This window comes from Danio aesculapii, chromosome 1 (assembly GCF_903798145.1).
Source record: "Danio aesculapii chromosome 1, fDanAes4.1, whole genome shotgun sequence".
In the NCBI taxonomy this organism is placed as follows: Eukaryota; Metazoa; Chordata; class Actinopteri; order Cypriniformes; family Danionidae; genus Danio; species Danio aesculapii.
The window spans coordinates 53,072,139-53,085,962 of NC_079435.1; positions in this window are offsets into that span (position 1 = coordinate 53,072,139).

The following is a 13,824-nucleotide window of genomic DNA, read 5'->3' on the forward strand; positions in this document are numbered from 1 at the left end:
TTTGATCGTATTCTCAAAACTAATGATGTTTTTAAACACAATCTGATTTAAAATATGAAAAAAATAAGCTTTTTTATTTCTATATGATGACTGGGTGTTGCTTGCTGATGTAGCATATTGAAGCTTGTGAAGACAGAGCATATAGCGTTGCACAATACTTATTACACAAAGCTATATAATAATACATGTATGACAAATGAAATGTATAACTGACTGTTCCCAGGTAGCAAAGAATTCTGGCCCATATTTGGCATAAATCTGGCACAGCAGGCATTCATCCGGCATTGGCATACAGCATGTGGACCAAACATGGCCCTGGTTTGGCAGAGGTGTCACCGTCTTTAAGGTTGCACAAAATACTTGTATTTGTAAAATGTAGTATTTGTCCCAGATATTAATAATTGATATATGGGCCTGATATGTTTGGCCTATCTTGACCCACATTTAAAATACATTTTTATTATTGTCAAATAAAGAAAAAAATTCTAGCAATCAGGTCACTTAAAAAAAGCAAACCCATAGCCACGGCTAACTGCAATGATTTATGGGTTTATCAATTTTATTGCAGTTGTGACACACCAACATATCTGGCCCAGTTCAGGCTCAGTATAGGTTATGACCTTGGCTGAGACTTAGCCCAGATATGGACCATGTTTGGTCCAGTCAAGTACCGTAATTCACTGCAGCATGTGGGCCAAGCAAAAGCTAATTGAGTGGGCCAGAGCTGCCCCAAAACCATGAAGAATTGTGTGTGTGAATCAGCTCATTTTAAATAAGTAGTTTGAACAAACAGCAAACGTCATATTTTGAGTGTAGATTTCCTCCATCAGTGGTGATTATTGTTAATTAAAATCTAAAATATAGCTAAACATTTTATTATCTGCTTGTAAGTGCTATATCAAACTGTATGAGGAGACTCATCAAATGGTAATAATAAACGTTTACAAAGCGACTTTTGAAAATCAGGATCGCAAAATATATATATATATATATATATATATATATATATATATATATACTATATATATATATATATATATCCATGCCAAATATCCGATGGCCAGAAAGTGATTAATTTTTTATAAACTGTTACAATTTTGGTGTCTGTGATGCAGCAAGCCCTGAGAATTATGTGTACACTATGATATAAAATTCACTTTAATGTGTGATATGACTAAAAAGTGGTCATAAATGCATATTTTCTCAATTCAAATGAGTAGTGGCTTGGACCCAGAAACAGTATTTCCAACACAATCTCACTGCAATTCGTAACTTTTTGATTTAGTGGCTAGTTCGATGAATTCGTAAGATCTGATTCGTACATTTTAGTATGATTTACTCACCCCCAATGACAGTTGGGTTTAGGGGTGGGGTTAGGTGCCACGCCTCCTTTTTAAAAGCGTACAATTTTGTACGCCTGAACTCGTATGAATTCGTACGAATTAGCCAATAAACTGACAAAACATAAAATACTTACTTTTCTTGTGAGATCAGGCTGGTATTTCATACGTCACCGATACATCACGACTTAACAAGCGGATAGGGATCCATTAATTTTAATTATTGTAATTTCTAACATGAACAAACAATAAACTACAGTATTCATTTTTGTTAATGTTAATTAAGAAAAATAAAGTCATTAATTGTTAGTTTATCTTAAATCACTAATTTAAACAAGCACACATTTGGATTTTAATAATGCAATAGTAAATGTTGAACTATAATTAAGGAATTCTGTACAAGTTTAGGTCATTCTTAGTTTCATGTTAGTAAATACAACAACTATGTAACATGAACTAATTGAACCTTGCTGTAAATTGTGACCTCTGAAATTAGATATTAGATATGTACACTTAATTAAAACTCAATAAAACTTAAAAGGAGTAACCTTTAAACAACTGAAATAAGTTTATGCACTGCTGAACATAGACCTGAAATAAATATAAAGGCAAATGTATACAGCGTACAATGCATGGTGTTCTGTGTATAATAATGTAAAACCCTGTTCCCTGTATAGTAACTGTTAGCTTGTACATGTTGCAGTGTCACAGGTCAAATATGAATATTCTTATTCATGTGTGCTCGCCAGTGTGAGTGTGATGGACCAAGAAGTGCTATAGAATGTGAGAAAGGAAGGCGTCTCATTGACACAGAAGGTGGAGCAGTAATCCCCGGGTCTCCAAAGCAAGAGACAGAGGGCAGGGTGTAGGCAGCCACACTCATCCGCTGCTCGAAAGGCTCCTTCACGGAGGTGGAGAAGCCTGTGGATATGCACACACATGCTAACTCCTATGCTTTTAAAGGTTAAACTTATAATATTTGATCAAAAATAAAGAAAAAACTGTACAATTGTTAATCTCATATTTATATTTGTATTAAAATATTATTCCAGTCTCACATCACATGATCATACATTTGTTTAGGATTATTTAGTAACTGTTAAAAAGAGCAGCATTTATTGTAAATACAATGACAATAACGTATTATATATAAATATAAATATATATTAAAAACCACGTGTATGGTAGTGTTACTATAGTAACACTAAATTGTAAAACAAAAATAAGTATGTGTGTGTATATATATATGTATATATTATATATATATATATAATGTATATATAATATATATATATATATATATATATATATATATATATATATATATATATATATATATATATATATATATATATATATATATACACACCACACACACACACACACATTTTTTGTTTTACAATTGAGGGTTATTATAGTAACTACCATACAACTGTGGTTTTTAATTATAATTGTTGTCATTTTAACCAAAATCTATGTCTTAAAATGACCTTCTGTTATTTTACATTTGGAGTTTAAGTTCTTATAATATTAGCAAACTATTAAGTATAATAATCCTGGATTCTGCCACATTACTCTTCAGCAGACATTTTGTTGCTTTTTATTTTGCATGTAATCATGTAATGTAATTTAATTACATGTAATTAATAATTACATGTAATGTAATCACCATCAAATGGTGTATTTTATATTTCGTCATATATACAGTATGAGTGCATGTTCAGAAAAGTAATACAGTAGTACAAAGTACATTCACGCCTGTGCACTCAGGTTCACAGTCAAAGCTCGTCTTACAGTTTTGTATTACAGTGAGAGAGATAATTTACAGAGAGTATATAATTTACTGCCCACATGAAAGGCCTTATTAGTGTAGCACAAGAAATATAAGGGAAAGTGCATCAGATAACTCCAACTGCAACACATGCACAGATGAATGTTATGTATATGAATGCTACTAAATAGAAAAATATCAAACCAAGTACAGTACAATAAAGACAAAATGTAAACAGCTCTTCCTCAGCACTTGATATACCATGAAATAAATAATAATAAAGATGGTTTCTTTTTCTAAACAACGCAGCAAATAGGTCATTTATATAAGCTGTTTATTACATTTACCTTATAAGTTAAGCGCCACCTAGCTGTTGTAAACTTGAAGACAGTGTTGTATATGTCATCATAAATTACCTACAACAATGTTACCAGTCTAATGCAGGATAGTTGAAATGCAGTGTGTGCTCTTTTGAGATGGTTTCCACTTTACTATATATACAGTTGAAGTCAGAATTATTAGCCCCCCTTCAATTTTTTTTTCTTTTTTAAATATTTCCCAAATGATGTTTAACAGAGCAAGGAAATTTTCACAGTATGTCTGATAATATTTTTTCTTCTGGAGAAAGTCTTTGTTTTATTTCGGCAAGAATAAAGCAGTTTTTAATTTTTAAAAGTTTAATTTAAGGTTAAAATTATTAGCCCCCCTTAGATAAGACAGTACTGAGACAGGAAGCGAAGTTGGAGAGAGAGAAGGAGTACGGAAATGTCCTCGAGCTGGGATTCGAACTTGGAACGCCGTGATGTGTTACTGCACCATATGTCGGTGCGCTAACCACTAGGCTATTGCGCCGACAAAGTTATAAGCCCCTTTAAGCTAACCAAACCATCTCTATACAATAACTTGCCTAATTACCCTAACCTGCCTAGTTAACCTAATTAAAAATATCTAGTCAAATACTTTCATCATGACAAAGATAAAAGAGCCACTGCCCCTTTGCCCTCATTGGTAGAAGTTTTGACAAAGTCTAGTGTGTCAAAGTAGCCGTTGTTTGGGGGCAGCCAATGAAGACCATAGGCTTTCATTAAGTAAATGTATTACCAACCTACATATTATATTACTGACGACCGATTTCAGGCAGTTTAGATTTGAACTCATCTTTAATTGACTGTAACTTTATATTTTAATCTACATGAAAGTAATAATGGGAGCTTTTAACTGAGCTTTGACTTCATTACTTATATTTACATCTATCTAGGTCTTTTGCACTTACAGTCACAGATCCCAGACCATGCAGCAGACTGGCACAGTGGCACAGTGTTGACGTTTGACCCCAAACACTGAGAAACATTTCTTACAAGTCTGCTTCCACATTTCCTGTTCAATGAAATGGCAAAGTCATTTTTGCATTCCAAACCACTGCCAACAACTATTCATTCATGTGATTACGGCAATAAATGTACAGTCAGCTATTGTGTGGTTTCCTCTTGACTGAACATACCCACCACTTCCGCTGGCTGTGTGCCCATCTTTAAGAGAACACTGGCCTCTCCTTACAGGCAGACCAGAACCCAGAGAACAGGGAAAGTCAGGGGCAACAGAGGTAAAACAGCATTCACCTGAAACAACATTTCATGCATTCACTGAGGGTGTGTTTTTATGTTATCGTCAGTATTTTATACTGTTAGGAGTTTCTTTTTAATGGAACACATTAAATTATATGGTTTTAAACTTTAATAATACACAACTGAACCATGTATGAATGACACCGTCAGATTTGCTGAAAGAAATACAGTACTTGTCTCTCAATAATTTTGGCGTGCTGATGATTATTAATAAAGTCTTGCTTTCTCACAAAATTATATGCATTTCTAAGCATTTTTGCATTTAACAAGTCTAAAGATAAAATGTTGTATTGAGTATTAATCTCTAGAAAAAAGAAAATAAACATTAAAGGACAAAAACATAATTAATCATTCATTTTCTTTTCGGCTTAGTCCCCAGCGAAATGAACCACCAACTTATCCAGCACATGTTTATGCAGCGGATGCCCCTTCCAGCCGCAACCCATCTCTGGGAACATCCATACGCACTCACTCACCTGTACCGCATGTCTTTTGGACTGTGGGGGAAACCCACACAAACGCAGGGAGAACATGCAAACTCCACACAGAAACGCCAAGTGACCAGCTGAGACTCGAACCAGTGACCTTCTTGCTGTGAGGCGACAGCACTACCTACTGCGCCACTCCAAAAACATAGTTAATATCTCAGAATTCTTCTTAGAATTATTTGTTTGGTTCTCAGGGATTTTTACGTGCATGATATTAGTTTATGCCTAATCCTATCAAGGTTAATCCTACAGTATCTACATTCTTATTTAAGAATGAATGAATAAAAAAATAAAATAAAATTTCAGATGTGACCCCAGATGTTATTGATGTCTGATGGGTCAATCAATTATGCAAAGTTAAATTGATTTTATTATCAGTGCATAGAAAGCAAACTGAATTGAAATAAAACGACAAATATGCAATAATATTATAATTATTATGTAATTGTGCACATATGAGCCTACTTTAAAACTATTATATTGATTTGGTAAAGAATTTATCAGTGTTTTCTAGTATCTAGTAGTAGTTTCCATTAGTTCAAAGTATTTAGTGTACAGATGTGTGTATTTGTGTGTGTTTGGGATTTTTTGTATATCTTACAGGTGTAGGAGTGTAACATGCCACGGTCCCACACCAGGAGCATCAAACAAAATTTCAATACATTCAATAGAACATTACCTGGAAAATAAGGACAGAAACATGTTACAAACAACCCTGGGCATGAAAAAAATGTAATTCTTAGTTTAAGGACTAATTCTAACTATTAATTAGTGGCTTACTATTACCTGCCTGTTATTAAGATATTAGCTATTGTAATTATAAAGTACATATAGTACTTGATCTTATTCTACCTCCATAATACTTCTATTAATAATAACTATTAATAAGCAGTGAAATACAATTTTTTCGTGAGGTAAAAAAATAAAAGTCACTGTTAATGGTTTGTTAATATTGTGACGTGTACCTTAAAATAAAGTGTGACCTTAAAAACAGTGGCGAGGTACTAAAAACAAACATTTATGATATAATGACATATGACTTATATGACATAACATGGCTCAGTGGTTAGCACTGTCACCTCACAGCAAGAAGAGTCCAACTGGGCCAGTTGGCATTTCTGTGTGTAGCTTGCATGTTCTCCCAGTCCAATGTTCTCCCCCACAGTCCAAAGACATGCACTATAAGCGCATTGGGTAAACAAAATTGGCATTACTCTATGAGTGCATGTGTGAATGAGAGAGTATATGGGTGTTTCCTAGTACTGGGTTGTGGCTGGAAGGGCATCTGCTGTGAAAAACATATGCTGGAATAGTTGGTGGTTCATTCCGCTGTGGTGACATCTGATAAATAAAGGACTAAGCTGAAGGAAAATGAATGAATAATGCTGCCTTGTGAAAAGTCTCACCAGGACAAAAAGGCGCTGGACCTCTCGCTAGTAAACTTTGCACAGTGAAGCGTTCATTATCCAGAACAGAAACAGGTATTTGCTGAGAGAGATCCAAACACCTCCTATTTAAAACAAAACACATACAAAAGATACAACATGCAAAAATTCTGGGCCTTTCTCTATTAATGCTGCTCTTCTGACATCCTGAGGCTGTACTTTAGGAGTTCAAGTGTACATGCTTTGCAAACGTCTATGGAACTTCTGTCAGGTTGCTACAAGCTGATCCAGAGACTGGCTGTAATGGGGAGATATCTTACTGAATGCAGTCCTTAAGCTCTTAAGTCCTTTTCTAGGATCTGTGTTTGACAGATGAGCTAGCATTAAAGGCTCTTTATTCAAAAAGAGAACACAAGAAACACAGTTTCGGGGCACAATAGGACTTGTTAGCTGAAACCCTTTTTCTTTAGCTTGCAGTTTAGAAGAAACATCTAATCCTACAGTACATTAAACCAGTGTTCCCAATCCTGTTCCTTAAGGCACACTAACAGTACACATTTTCATCCTCTTCCTATCAAACACAACCTGAATCAACTCAGATCATTAGAAGAGACTCCAAAACCTGAAGTTAATGGGTTAGAAAAGGAAGACGTCCATAATACACTCACCGGCCACTTTATTAGGTACACCTGTCCAGCTGCTCGTTAACGCAAATTTCTAATCAGCCAATCACATGCAGCAGCTCAATGCATTTAGGCATGTAGACATGGTCAAGACGATCTGCTGCAGTTCAAACCGAGCATCAGAATGGGGAAGAAAGGTGATTTAAGTGACTTTGAATGTGGCATGGCTATTGGTATTTCAGAAACTGCTGATCTACTGGGATTTTCACGCACAACCATCTTTAGGCTTTACAGAGAATGATCTGAAAAGGAAAAAATATCCAGTGAGCGGAAGTTCTGTGGGCGCAAATGCCTTGTTGATGCCAGAGGAGAATGGCCAGACTGGTTCCAGCTGATAGAAAGGCAACAGTAACTCAAATAACCACTTGTTACAACCGAGGTATGCAGAAGAGCATCTCTGAATGCACAACACGTCTAACCGTGAGGCGGATGGGCTACAGCAGCAGAAGACACCGCGTGCCACTCCTGTCAGCTGAGAACAGCAAACTGAGGCTACAATTTGCACAGGCTCACTAAAATTGGACAATAGAAGATTGAAAAAACAATGCCTGGCCTGATGAGTCTCGATTTCTGCTGCAACATTCAGAGGGTAGGGTCAGAATTTAAGCATAGGTCACAATTTGTACTCAAATGGCCTCCACAATCACCAGATCTCAATCCAATAGAGCACCTTTGGGATGTGGTGGAACGGGAGATTCGTATTATGGATTTGCAGCCGACAAATCTGGAGCAACTGCATGATGCTATCATGCCAATATGAAGCAAAATCTCAGAGGAATATTTACAGTACCTTGTTGAATCAATGCCATGAAAGATTAAGGAAGTTCTGAAGGCAAAAGGGGGTCCAACCCGGGTACTAGTAAGGTGCACCTAATAAAGTGGCCAGTGAGTGTGTGTACTGTTGGTGTGCCTCCAGGAACAGGGTTGGTAAACTCTGCATTAAACAAATTAGCAATGATATTTTCCTCTGGGAAACACTTGTTTTCATGAATATTAACTCACAGTGCTTAGCGCTTTCTTTTAAAATGAAAAATAATAACCATAGAGCAAACAATAATCACCAAAATGTTTGAAAGATGTAAGAAGAAGAAGAAAAATTAAAAGTATGTACAATTGTATTAACTAATTAAAGATAAATAATTGAATAAATAAATAATAAGTATTAATTAATAAAAGAATTTACTGAAGCACCTCAGCTGCTTGAGCCTTGGTCACCCTGAAGAGCTGTGGTTGGAGCAATCGATGTGGCGGGGCCTGTCACTACCCAATGGGGATGGAGGAGAAGAGAGTTGACTAACAAGTCACTACAGGATAGGACAACATGCTCCTACTCCCATCATCAACAACCAATCAAGTCAAGGCAGAAATATCAGATTCAAGTCGGAGCTCTCATGTCATGCTCTTGTGCAAAGTGAAATGAAAAAGAAAGGATCTGTTGTATTTAGGATATAAATAGGTGCTGCCTTAGGCAGGATAGAGGCAATCTGTATTTACATAGCCATATTTATTCATAATAATGATTTGTTACTTACCCACCCACTCACTCACCCCATCTTCTTTTGAACACTTAAAGAGATGTTTTCAAGAGTGTTTAAAATGCTCTTTCCCATACAAAAGCATATAGTAGCCAGAGGCTGTTAAGCTACATATGGTCTGTTTGTTTGTCACAATGCTTTTTGCCTATGTTTAGTATTCGATTGCATACTGCATGAGCAATACATGCTCTTTGCTCTTTGCAACTTGACAGTATTAATGCTTTCATAGTACAGAGACTGTAAGAGCAGCATGAGCATTTGTTCAAACATCTGTTTTTGTCTTTGATAGAAGAACAAAAATCATTCATTCACTTTCCTTCGGCTTAGTCCCATATTCATCAGGGGTCACCACTGGAATAAACTACCAACTATTCCAGCATATGTTTTACACAGCGGATGCCCTTCCAGCTGCAACCCAGTACTGGGAAACATCCATACACACTCATCCACACACACACACTACTGCCAATTTAGTTTATTCAATTCACCTAAAGCGCCTTGTAGGAATAATTTACAGTTTTAACCCAAAGAATGACCAGTCTGTCAGATGAAGAGAAGACTCAGAGTCAGAGAGCTGCAACCAAAATGAAGAATTTACTGAAGATAGTTGGCAGTTTCATCAGCAGAAGCCAGCTTCAACACTCACAATGAGTTCTTAGGCCGCTCTGCTTACAATCACAAATCAATAACAATTATACTCTCTACACAATACCAGAATGGGTGTGTATATATACTATTTGTAATACAATTTTGTCCTTTAATAAAACAGTCAGAATATATAAACTGTACCTTTAAACAACACGAGCATTTATAGCACATAAACAAATATAAATATCTCGCTCATTTTCTGAGTCCTGTTTACCAAGTTCTTTCTTACACCCCTTTGATTGGTCACACGCTCAACAAAAAGGGCTGTGATTGGCTCATACCTGCTGGCGCTGTTCACTGATGAGTGACACTGATAAAAGGCCTCGGCGATCACAGCTGATCCATGATAGACGGGGTGGAGAAAACTCTGCAGGCATGCGCTCGTGTCTGTATCCAGAAGGATCGCTGTACAGTAGAAAGGAGAGGAAAAAGTTATGCTAGCAGATCAAATGGGGCCACAGTGAGAGAAGAGACAATGGAGTTTACTACTTTCATTCTTTCAATCGCAGTGAAATAGGGGCTTTCTGCTGTAAGTGTCAGTGAAAGACCGATCCAGCAAAACACACACGCAATGAAATTGTGCACAGTTTCTGAGGTTTTTAAGTAGTTGGAGCATAAATACTCGTGCTCGCCTCCCTCGCCATAGTAAGCTACAGCGACAAAGCCTATAATGGCATCAGTAAATAATAACTAATTATGATTATTGAACCGATACAGAATTGTCCACGTCTACATCGCGGTGCACCAAAGAAACAATTAATTTTGACAATCCTAGTTGTTTCCTCGTACTCTCAGCTATCTTATCAAACTAGTTCAAAACTGGTATAAACAGCATTCAGGCTGCTATATTTTTACTACCCAATCTCTATTTTACATATAAAGGAAAATCGCTTTAAACTAAAATGTACACATAATAACATAATATCAAAATCCCTTTAGACAGTGTTAACACATAATTATACAAACAGGAAAACAGTTGTTTTTTAATCATCCAGCCCTTCAGTTTCCACTCGTGGTCTCCATGACCTCTGACCTGGTTTGGTGGCTCCTAAAAACAGTTAAAATAGACAGACAAAAAGAGGAGCAAAGACACTGAACATTCTTACATTAAACAGTGTGTTAGCTTATTCATTAGTCAAAATCATGTCAAAGTTAAATACTTCAAATAATCATACTAATAAAATAATGAGAGGAAGGATAAACATTGATTCATGCTGGAATGGATTTGAAGGCAGAATTCAAATCCATCAGCATGTCTTTGGACTGTTGAAACTGGAGCACCCAGAGAAAACCCACGCGAACACGGGGAGAACATGCAAACTCCTCACAGAAACGCCAACCGACCAAGCTAGGGCTCGAACCCAGCAACCTTCTTGCTGGAAGGCAATTCAATTCATTCAATTCACCTTTATTTGTATAGCGCTTATACAATGTAGATTGTGTCACAGCAGCTTCCATAAAGGTCACAGTAAATAGGAAACAGTGTAGTTCAGTTTGTAGTGTTTAAGTTCAGTTCAGTTTAGCTCAGTTCAGTGTGGTTTAATAATCACCTACTGAGAGTCCAAACTACTGAAGAGCAAATCCAACGATGCGCAGCTCTATAGATCCCGACCATGCAAGCCAGTGGCGACAGCGGAGAGGGAAAAAAAACTTCACTAAAGGCGGAAGTGAAGAAAAAAACCTTGAGAGAAACCAGGCTCAATTTAATTTCTCCACTGGCCAAAACGTTTTGTGCACCCACTGCGCCATCATAGTGCCCTCTTAATAATAATATTCTTTAATAAATCAATCCACCCCTAATATGTAAATGTACAAAATTCCGTGCAGAGAAACCATCGTTTAAACTGTGGTAATTCTATTTAGAACAAAATACTTACCAGTAATAATGAATAGCTCCACATTCGAGTCTGTAACTATGATTCCAACCAACCAAACTGTGGAATTTGCTTCAAATACATTAATGCTTCTTCTTTCATTCAAACATAAACCTCAAAGTTATAACACCACAAGCAATTAGTGTTACTATAGTAAAACATTCATGACAGTTAAAAATCCCCTTGCATTTCACTGTCTTGCAGATTGCACGGCTTCAATAACTTTGATTCGTGAAAGATATTGTTTCGGTACTCAGCGGCTCACAGCTTTGATCCATAAAAGCTCTCATTGTGAGCACTGAAGGCACTGTGAAGGATTTTACATTTTATTTGTGTGTGTGTGTGTGTGTGTGTGTGTGTGTGTTGGTTGTAGTGGGCTGTGTGAATGTGCCACCACCACACATGTTCTTAAAGAATGCCAACTGACCTGTCAGCTGTCAGATTCAGAGAGCTGAAATCATCTTCATGCAAACGCAGAATTATATATTCAGTTCAGTCTCGTGATTGGAGCTCTGAAATGCTCTCTTTAAAATGGGTTTAATCAAGCTGAACTAAGTCTGGAGGCAGCTAGAGAGAAATGAGATATTATGTGACCATGTGCGTTATTAAATGTCGTGTCATCTGAATCAGAGAGGACGTGAGCAACATGCAGAACAATCAAACACAATGCAACCGCTGCAACCAAGAGCACCTAATATATGGGTCATGATGTTGGTTGCAAAAGAAACTGCCAGGGGATATCAAATATAGGGCCCGTCCAACAAGATTTATGATTTTATTTATACGTATGTAATATATTGTATATACAGTGCATCCCGGAAGGTATTCATCTTCACTTTTTCCACATTTTTTTATGTTACAGCCTTATTCCAAAATGGATTACATTCATTTATTTCCTCAAAATTCTACACACAATACCCCATAATGACAATTGTGAAAAAAAGCAATTTATTAAAAATAAAAAACCTGAAAAATCACATGTACGTAAGTATTCACAGCTTTGTCGTGAAGCTCTAAATTGAGCTCAGGTACATTCTGTTTCCACTGATCATTCTTAAGATGTTTCAGCAGCTTAATTGGAGTTCATCTGTGGTAAATTCAGTTGATTGGACATAATTTGAAAAAGCATACCCTGTCTATATAAGGTCCCAGGGTTGACAGTGCATATCAAAGCACAAACCGAGCATGAAAATAAAGGAATTGTCCTGTAGACCTCCGAAACAGGATTGTCTCAAGGCACAAGGCTGGGGAAGGTTACAGAAACATTTCTGCTGTTTTGAAAGTTCCAATGAGCACATAGGTGGAAGATGCTTGGAACTACAAGGACTCTTTCTAGAGCTGGCCGGCCATCTAAGCTGAGTGATCAGGGGTGAAGAACCTTAGTCAGGAAGGTGATAAATAACCCGATGGTCACTCTGTCTGAGCTCAAGCGTTCTTCTGTGGAGAGAGTAGAACCTTACAGAAGGACCATCTGTGCAGCAATCCACCATCAGGCCTGTATAGTAGAGTGGTCAGACGGAAGCCACTCCCTGGCTAGAATTTGCCAAAAGGCTTCTGAAGGACTCTCAGACCATAAGAAACAATTCTCTGGTCTGATGAGACTAAAATTGAACTCTTTGAAGTGAATGCCAGGCGTTACGTTTGGAGAAAACCAGGGCACTGCTCATCACCAGGCTAATACCATCCCTACAGTGAAGCATGGTGGTGGCAGCATCATGCTGTGGGGATGTTTTTCAGCAGCAGGAACTGGAAGACTAGTCAGGATAGAGGGAAAGATGAATGCAAGCAATGTACAGAGACATCCTTAATGAAAAGCTGCTTCAGAGTGCTCTTGACCTCAGACTGGGGGTGACGGTTCATCTTTCAGCAGGACAATAACCCAAAGCACACTGCCAAAAATATCAATAGAGTAGCTTTCACAACAACTTGATGATGTCCTTTAAAGGCCCAGCCAGAGCCCAGACCTAAATCCTATTGAACATCTCTGGAGAGATCTGAAAATGTCTGTACACACCGTCGCTTCCCCGATGAGTTGAGTTAATGAAGCCTTTATTAACATACAAATTAACTATAAGTAAATGCCTGAATAATACACATGAATGTTCGTTTGAATAGTTTATTAATCATTTACTAACTCATTCTGAATGATCTTACAAACCCCAACTACTCGTAAATATAAAATAATTAGTAAATGATGCAATACTGAATATTTTTTTGAAAATAATTTTATAAATAATGAATAATTTACTGAAAATTAATCAGTAGCAAAGAATGAAAATACAACCATTAAGCACATTTTAAATGTGCTTACAAGTCAAGAAAAGAGCTTTTACAGTTATAAACTGCTCACTATACGTCTATTAATGTAGAGTAATGCTTAACAAACAATGAATTCACAATTTTGCTAATGCTTATACATATATTTGTAGTGTATAGTTATTATAAAGTGTGACCAAATTTGTTATTAAAACTATT